This window comes from Piliocolobus tephrosceles, chromosome 16 (assembly GCF_002776525.5).
Source record: "Piliocolobus tephrosceles isolate RC106 chromosome 16, ASM277652v3, whole genome shotgun sequence".
NCBI classification, from domain to species: Eukaryota; Metazoa; Chordata; class Mammalia; order Primates; family Cercopithecidae; genus Piliocolobus; species Piliocolobus tephrosceles.
The window spans coordinates 21,325,338-21,334,985 of record NC_045449.1 but is presented as its reverse complement, the minus strand read 5'-3'; positions in this window follow the sequence as shown (position 1 = coordinate 21,334,985).

Here is a 9,648-nt window from a genome sequence, read left to right as displayed (position 1 = left end):
AGGAGTTTGAATCTTAACCTCTCAGCAGAGGGAATGTCAGCAGCATTTTAAGCAAGGAACCAGTCACCCTTACTCTTTAGGAAAATTGCTTTAGATATCATGATCTCTTATGGGAACAGCCACAGTTGTTTTTCTTAACTCTCATCTCCCCTCCCTCCATACACCATTTCCAAAGTGAAAAACAAGATGATGTGTCTTCCCTAATTAAAAAATAAAACAAAATAAAAACCCTAGCATAGCTCCCATAGCAGATATTCCAAACTCCAATTCCAACTCCAAGGAAAATTGTTCCTGGAGATGTTAATAGTTGTTATGGGGGAAATGGGAGAGAGGAGAAATCATTTCCTTGCAAAAAACTCTTTGATTAACCTTTATACAAGATTAAACACATTTCCTTTCCATTGCAGGACTTCTCAGAGTCTTCAATTTTCTTTCTTCCTTTTTTTTTTTTGAGACAGAGTCTTGCTCTGTCGCACAGGCTGGAGTGCAGTGGCTGGATCTCGGCTCACTGCAAGCTCCGCCTCCTGAGTTCACGCCATTCTCCTGCCTCAGCCTCCCAAGTAGCTGGGACTACAGGTGCCTGCCACCATGCCCGGCTAGTTTTTTGTATTTTTTAGTAGAGACGGGGTTTCACCATGTTAGCCAGGATGGTCTCGATCTCCTGACCTCGTGATCCACCCGTCTCAGCCTCCCAAAGTGCTGGGATTACAGGCTTGAGACACCGCGCCCAGCCCTTTTTTTTTTTTTTTTTCTTTTTTTTTTTTTTTTTTTGAGATGGAGTCCTGCTCTGTAGCCCAGGATGGAATGTAGTGACGTGATCTCAGTTCACTGCAACCTCCGCCTCCTGGGTCCCGGTTCAAGCAATTCTCCTGCCTTGGGAGAATACAGGCATGCACCACCACGCTCAACTAGATTTTTTTTTGTATTTTTAGTAAAGATGGGATTTCAGTATGTTGGCCAGGCTGGTCTTGAACTCCTGACATCGCAATCTGCCTGCCTTGGCCTCCCAAAGTGCTGGGATTATAGGTGTGAGCCACAGCACCCATCCAAGGCTTCAATTTTCTAAAATCAATTAGGACTCTTTAAGAAGGGGATTCAGGATTCAAATTGCTTAACTTATTAAACAAGTGAGCTCTTTGATCTTGGAGCATTGATTAGCATCTTCATGGACTAGTCCTCTGTGAGATGCTGAACTCCAAACTCAGCTAAAAGTCCAAAGTCCAAACTCAGCTAGGTGAAGAGGGTCGTGATTAATTTAGTCTCAACTTTTATCCCTTCCTGATTTCCCCTCTCCCCCATTCCCCCATAACAACTATTAACGTCTCCAGGAACAATTTTCCTTGGACTTTGGAATTGGAGTTTCGAATATCTACTATGGGGAGTCATGTAGGGTTTTTATTTTGTTTTATTTTTTAATTAGGGAAGACACATCATCTTGTTTTTCACTTTGAAATGGTGTATGGAGGGAGGGAAGATGAGAGTTAAGAAAAATAATTGTAGCTGTTCACATAAGAGATCGTGATATCTGAAGCAATCTTCCTAAAGGGTGGGCACATACACCCTTTTTAGTGCCCTTACCTTCCTTTTATGCTTGAGGAATTCTTGGTCATCCTTTAAGCCATAGCCCAATAGCAACTCTGCTGTGAAAACATGGCCCCAGGGGGGTAGCCTCATCTGCAGCCAATACCACTTTGTGAAGGTTGCAGAGATACAGGTTTATCTGAATCAAGGCTACTGTCTATGAAACCCCTCTGTGTGCTATTTGGAAATTGTTTGGATGAATAATTCTATAATCTGTAATCTTTCTTTAAAAAGAAAGAAAGGTTCTCTATGATGGGCTAAGAGACTCTCGCCTCTAGAGACTGTGCACTGTCCTGCATTTAAAGGGACATCAGTCATTCTCAGCCTCTCTGCTCTAGATTACATGAAGAACAGAAGCATCATGTCAAGCCACTGGATACCATGATTGACTGGGGACAAAGGGAGTGCCGGAAAGAAGTTTTGAAGTGCATGTTTGAGAATGAGTGGGGGTATCCTGGATCTCGGACAAAGGGTGTTGGAATGAAGGAAATTGATCCTAGAATGGAGAGACTGGAAATCAGAAAGAACATAGCTAATGCATCCTCTGAAGAACAGCCATAAGGAAGTCCCTTGTTCACGTAAGTGGGTACAGATACTTTCCTTTTTTTTTGAGACAGAGTCTCGCTCTGTCACCCAGGCTGTAGTGCAGTGGTGCCATCTCGGCTCACTGCAAGTTCCACTTCCCAGGTTCACGCCATTCTCCTGCCTCAGCCTCCTGAGTAGCTGGGACTACAGGTGCCCACCACAATGCCTGGCCAATATTTTGTATTTTTAGTAGAACCGGGGTTTCACCGTGTTAGGATGGTCTCGATCTCCTGACCTCGTGATCCACCTGCCTCAGCCTCCCAAAGTGCTGTGACTACAGGCGTGAGCCACTGCGCCTGGCCAATACTTTCCTTTTCAAAGTAGGAACAGGAGGAGGACAGGAAAAAGAAAGCCATGGCTTTGCTCAGGGAAGGGATGTTCTAGAGATTGCTTCTGTGTGCTTAGGAGAGGAGAAAACAGGAATTGAAAGGGAGAAGAAGTAAAAAATGCATTAAAAGCTCTGTACTTTGCCCTTTGGACCCAGCTTTGCTTTCGTCAGATAGGACCTGGGGCTGACTACTGCCTTCCAACTTTGGGATGGAGAACGGGCAGAGGGGAAGGTGTGCCAGTGCAGAGAAGGAAAGAAGAGGGAGAAGAGAGGCAGGGGAAGAAACAAGAGGAGGAAATGGAAGGGAGCAAAGGGATTGTCAGCTCTTATGCAGAAGTAAAGCAGGGGCCCACTGTGGTGGCTTGTGCCTGTAATCCCAGCACTTTGGAAGGTGGAGTTGGGTGGATCACTTGAGGCCAGGAGTTCGAGACCAGCCTGACCAACATGGTGAAATCCTGACTCTACTAAAAATACAAAAATTAGCTGGGCGAGGTGGTGAATGCTTGTAATCCCAGCTAGTTGGAGACTGAGGTGGGAGGATTGCTTGAGGGTAGGAGTTTGAGACCAGTCTGGCCAAAAGACTCCAGCTCTACTAAAAATACAAAAATTAGGTGGGCATGGTGGCATGTGCCTGTAATACCAGCTACATGGGAGGGTGAGGCAGGAGGATCAATTGAACTGGGGGGTGGAGGTTGTAGTGAGCTGATATCACACCACTGCATACCTGCCTAGGAGATAGAGTGAGACCGTGGCTCAAAAAAAAAAAAACAAAAACAAAAACAAAAACAAAAAAACGTAAAGCGGGGATTCAGAGTTTGACCCAGGGAGGAAGAGGAAGAGAACCAGTCCCATGTCTGCCCTCCTCCTGGTTTTCACCACAGCCATCAGCAGGTTTGTAGGTCTTTGTTGAGCAACCAGCAAAGGAGTAGAATGTGGTTGAGGGAAATCTGGTGGAATTTAAGATCAGGAGCAGCCTGGGGGCGATTTCCCAGGGCGAAGCTTCCTGTTGCTGCAGATGAAGTGTGGGGAGCACAGGGCACTTTGGCTCAGCATTCCCTGGAAGGAGCCATTTCCTTTCTTCCCTGGGGTTAGCACCATCCCTGCACTCACTCCAAATGAGGCAACCTGCTGCCTTTTGGTGTGCCATTTTGTCCCCAAAATTCTTACAGTACACCTGGGAGTTCTTTAATGCCTACTTACAAGAAGTCCCAGCTTTCATGGTGAAAAATGATGTCCCAGATTCTTTTTTTTTTTTTTTTTTGATGGCATTGGAGGCGCTAAAAAGATAATACATTCCAAAGTTCTAACAGGAAAATATAAAACAGCCAGAAATAAAGGAGTCTAGCTCTCTGTATGAATTCTCAGCTGAAAGGATCTCCTTGACTGACTGTAGTTTTAGTGAAAGACGTAGATGATGATGATGATTATTATTATTTTTGAGACGGAGTCTGGCTCTGTCGCCCAGGCTGGAGTGCAGTGGCACGATCTCGGCTAACTGTTAGCTCCACCTCCTGGGTTCACGCCATTCTCTTGCCTCAGTCTCCCGAGTAGCTTGGACTACAGGCACCCACCACACTTGGCTGATCTGTTATATTTTTGGTAGAGACGGGGTTTCACTGTGTTAGTCAGGATGGTCTCAATCTCCTGACCTCGTGATCTGCTCGCCTCGGCCTCCCAAAGAGACTATGATTTTAATTGTGCTTTTGCACAATAAAAATGCAGCTGTGTTATTGACCCACAGAGCTGCTTCTTAGAAAGACTGGCAAAATGCTGTGTGGAAATGCCAGTCTTGGATCAGAAATCTCCATGAGATCTTTTTATGTTTTATTTTTCTCTTTATTTTATTTTATTTCATTTTATTTTATTTTTGAGACAGAGTTTTGCTCTTTTTACCCAGGCTGGAGTGCAATGGTGCAATTTTGGTTCACTGCAGCCTCCGCCTCCTGGGTTGAAGCAATTCTCCAGCCTCAGTCTTTCAGAGTAGCTGGGATTACAGGCACCTGCCACCATACCTGGCTAATTTTTGCATTTTTAGTAGAGACGGGGTTTCACCGTGTGGCCAAGCTGGTCTCAAACTCCTGATCTCAGGTGATCCATTTGCCTCGGCATCCCAAAGTTGCTGAGATTACAGGCCTGAGCCTAATCCCATTGATGGGGTCTCTGCTTCATATCGTAATCGACTCCCAAGGCCCCACCTCCAAAGACCATCACATAGGGAATTCGATTTTTACACACTACTTTGAGGAAGACAATAAGATTTGGTCTATAGCATCCAGTCACCCTGAGCCATCTGCACTCATAGGAAGTTTATAACCTTCTATAAGTATTTGCTGGTCCCCTCTGGGTTTAGGGAAATCTTTAATTTCAGCCTTTGATTCAGCTAGGCCCAGGCTTAAATTCTACATTTGCATGCATAACTTGCTCATGGGACAGAGGGAACTTTAGAGGCAACTGACCATTTGGAGTCTTAGGAGAATTGGTGAGAGAAGGCTTCGGATCTGGATGAGAAGCGGAGGGAAGAGAGGATGGACGAAGGTGCAGAAAGAGAGAGCACAATGGGAAAGAGGAAGAGGACATGTGGATATACGGGTCAAGTGGAGGGCAAGGAAGGTAATTTTCCTTGAATTCTAAACTCAGACCACATATCACATCAGAATCACCTGAGGGAGACTTTTTTCAATGCATATTCCTGGGTTCTGGAATTTTTTTTTTTTTTTTTTTTTTTTGAGACGAAGTCTCGCTCTGTTGCTCAGGCTGGAGTGCAGCGGCCCCATCTTGGCTCACTGCGAGCTCTGCCTCCTGGGTTCACGCCGTTCTCCTGCTTCAGCCTCCCCAGGAGCTGGGACTACAGGCACCTGCCACCACGCCCAGCTAATTTTTAATTTTTTAATTTTTTAGTAAAGACGGTGTTTCACCGGGTTAGCCAGGATGGTCTCGATCTCCTGACCTCGTGATCCGCCCGCCTCGGCCTCCAAAGTGCTGGGATTACAGGCGTGAGCCACCATGCCCGGCAGAAATTTTGATTTCATAAATCTGGAGTTGTGCCGATTTATCTGTATTTATCATTAGAATTTTGGATAATTCTGATGCAATTAGACAACACAGCAGAGCTTGACAACCACTGCTTTGGGATGTACATCTGGAAGACATTCGATTGTATAAAATAATCACAAAACAAAGTGATGGGGAATTGCTTATATAAAAAGTGCTTGGATATAATTCAACTCTTCCTGTATATGTGGTTTGATCACATATTTTGTTTCTGCAATACTAAGATTGAAAATGTGCAGAGTTTTTTTTAAAAAAAACAAGTATAAAAAAGGAGTTGAAAAGGAAACTGAGAATTGTTTGGTAAGAGAAGGGAAAGGAAGCAAAATATTTTGGTACATTATTCTATGGTGTCTGAATTATAAGTCCAAGTGCTATTTATAGAAAAGCCAATAATACAAGTTTTCTTGTTTGTTTGTTTTCTTTTTTGAGATGGAAGTCTTGCTCTATTGTACAGCCTGGAGTGCAGTGGGCCATCTCCACTCACTGCAAGCTCCGCCTCCCGGGTTCATGCCATTCTCCTGCCTCAGTCTTCTGAGTAGCTGGGACTATAGGTGCCAGCCACCACGCCCAGTTAATTTTTGTATTTTAGTAGAGATGGGGTTTCACCATATTGGCCAGGCTGGTCTTGAACTCCTGACCTCAAGAAATGCACCTGCCTTGGCCTCCCAAAGTGCTGGGAATACAGACACGAATCACTGCACCCAGCCTGAGAACTATTATATATTCTTATTTCAGGGACCCTCAAAATTATAGGCTAGCCATATTCTATATGAATTTAAGCTTTTATCGTTGCCCTTTTTTTCAATCCAGTCTCCACACAGCAACCACAGTATGCAATTTTTATAATTCCAAGCTGTATCATAATACTCCTGTTTTAAAGTCACTGCGCAGGTTGGGCACGGTGGCTCACGCCTGTAATCCCAACACTTTGGAGGGCCCAGGTGCGGGGATCACTAGGTGAGGAGATCAAGACCATCCTGGCTAACATGGTGAAACCCTGTCTCTACTGAAAATACAAAAAAAAAAAAAAAAAAGAAAGAAATTAGCCGGTCGTGGTGGCGGGCGCCTGTAGTCCCAGCTACTCGGGAGGCTGGGCCAGAAGAATGGCGTGAACCCAGGAGGCTTGCAGTGAGCCGAGATGGCACCACCGCACTCCAGCCTGGGAGACAGAAGGAGACTCCGTCTAAAAAAAAAAAATAAAGAAACTCACTGACCAATTACTTCTTTTCTTCCTGATTGGAATTTAAGCTTAACGAAGCTGGGCAACTTTATGTATTTTTCCACTGAAGTATCTCCATGAGCTAGAGATCACTTAGTGGAAGGTAAATGATCAGTAAATATTTTTGAATAAGAGAATCAATTATTAATGGTTTTCTTTCTTTGAGTATACATTTAGACTTTTAAAAATCAAGAAAATAGATTGGTCAAGAGAATTCCGTTTTTTTTTTTTTTTTTCTTATCCATAGATTATATTAGTTGTGTTAGTATAAATTTCAGTGTTGGAAGCTGTAAGCATTTCCTAAATTTTAAAATGAAAGGCATGGGATTTAAATATCTGCTCCTTTTATTCAAGGAATAAAAAAAAAAAAAAAGCTTATCTTTTAAAATATATTTATATTGTGAACAACAATCTGAATTTATTTTTTCTCTCTTTATCCTTGAATACTTTTTCAAGTTATTAACGTTCTCAGTTTTAGAAATCCACTTTTTTTTTTTTTTTTTTTCCCCAAGATGGAGGCTCACTCTTTCGACCAGGCTGGAATAGAGTGGCACCATCTCGGCTTACTGCAACCTCCACCTTCTGGCTTCAAGTGATTCTCTTGCCTCAGCCTCCCCAGTAGCTGGTATTACAGGCACGTGCCACACTACTCTGGCCTGATTTTTGCATTTTTAGTAGAGACGGCATTTCATTATGTTGGCCAGGCTGGTCTCGAGCACCTGGCCTCAGATGATCCACTTGCCTCGGCCTCCCAAAGTGCTGAGATTATAGGCATGAGCCACCGTGCCTGGCCTAAAAAATCCTTTTCAACGAAAACATTTAAAAATACATATGCAACTTAATTAAGAATATCTTTGTGTTCCACTGAATAGCTTGCCAAGTAATACATCGGCAGTACAATTTCCTCATAAGTCTTCAATTTGTTTGATTAGATTTATAGATTTCCTATTCTCAACTCAAAATTTCATTTTAGTATAATACCTCCTACTTGACCTTTGTGGGGTTTTCATACCATATATTTATTATTGAAATTGGTTTTTGATATTCGAATCAGAAGTTTATCATATTGTTGGTTAGACTGGTCGGTAGAATCCGATTTTGTTTGGGTTCTGTAGTTTATTCATTACACAGTGACTTTGCTACTGTAAAGCTTGAAACATATTCTTTCTTTGGTTTCCTTCTTTCCCTTTTTCCCTCCCTCTCTCCTTCCCTCGCTTCCTTCCTTCCCTCTCTTTTTCTTTCTCTTTCCCTCCCTCCCTTCCTTCCTCTTTCTTTTGACAGGTTTTGCTCCTTCACTCAAGCTGAAGTGCAGTGGTGCTAACAAGGCTCACTTGAAAATTTTTTTAACAGAAATGTGTCTATCTTACATTAAGCAACTTTCTTTTCAATGTAACCAATATTTCTTTTAAGAGAAAAATTAAATATTTACCATCTGTTAGCCTCGACACTTTACCTTCTGCAGCCTCAACTTTTCTGGCTCCAGCAAACCTCCCCTGTCAGCCACTCAAGTAGCTGGGAATACAGGTGGTGCCACCATGCCTGGATAATTTCTGTAATTTTTTGTAGAGATGGGGTTTCACCATGTTGCCCAGGCTGGTCTAGAACACCTGGGCTCAGGTGATCCTCCCATCTCCGCCTTCCAAAGTGCTGGGATTATAGGGATGAGCCAACATGCCCAGCCAAAAGGTTGAAACATTTTCTAAATTTGAAAACAAAGTGTATGGCATTTAAATACCTGTTCCTTAAAATTTGGAAGACATATTAACATCATATAAACCCAGGGCCTGTATTTTTAGATTAGTACGTCTAGATATTTTCAATTTCTTCTAAAGTTAAAAATATATATATTTTGTATTCAGAGAATTCTTGATCACAGAAGGTAATATTTAATTTTTCACTTAAAAGAAATGTGGTTACTTTGAAAAGGAATTTGGTTACTGTAAGTTAGAAAGAAATATGAAGTGACCTAGGGACTGATTGTACACACGGTGCTTTTCACTGAGGAAACCATCTCATAATTTCTGTTGTATATTTTTACTACCATGAAAAATTATTGGTTTGAGTTTAGATGTGTTCATTAATTATAGGTTAATGTTACTGTCTTTTGCCAGGTTTTAGAAATTGTTTCCATTTTACATTTGTTTTGTTTCTCACTTTTATTGTTCTTATAGGAATTTATTTTAGGCAAACACAAGCATTTCATTATAGAAATTTTGACAAGTCTCAGGTGTTATTTTTATTTTATTTTATTTTATTTTTGAGACGGAGTTTTGCTCTTGTCCCCCAGGCTAGAGTACAATGGCGTGATCTCGGCTCACTGCAGCCTCCACCTCCCAGGTTCAAACCATTCTCCTCAGCCCCTCACAGCTGCCTCAGCCCCTCTGCCCCTTAGCCGCCTCAGCCCTTCAGCCCCCTCAGCCGCCTCAGCCCCTCAGCCGCCTCAGCCCTCTCAGCCCCCTCAGCCCCCTCAGCCACCGCAGCCCTCTCAGCCGTCTCAGCCCCTCAGCTGCCTCAGCCCCCTCAGCCCCTCATCCGCCTCAGCCGCCTCAACCCCTCAGCCCCTAAGCCACCTCAGCCGCCTCAGCCCCTCAGCCGCCTCAGCCCCTCATCTGCCTCAGCCCCTCAGCCGCCTCAGCCCCTCAGCCCCCTCAGCCCTTCAGCCCCCTCAGCCCTTCAGCCCTCTCAGCCACTTCAGCCCCCTCAGCCCCTCATCCGCTTCAGCCCCCTCAGCCCCTCAGCTGCCTCAGCCCCCTCAGCCCCTCAGCCCCCTCAGCCCCTCAGCTGCCTCAGCCCCCTCAGCACCCTCAGCCCCTCATCTGCCTCAGCCCCCTCAGGCCCTCAGCTGCCTCAGCCCCCTCAGCCCCTCAGCCACCTCAGCTCCCTC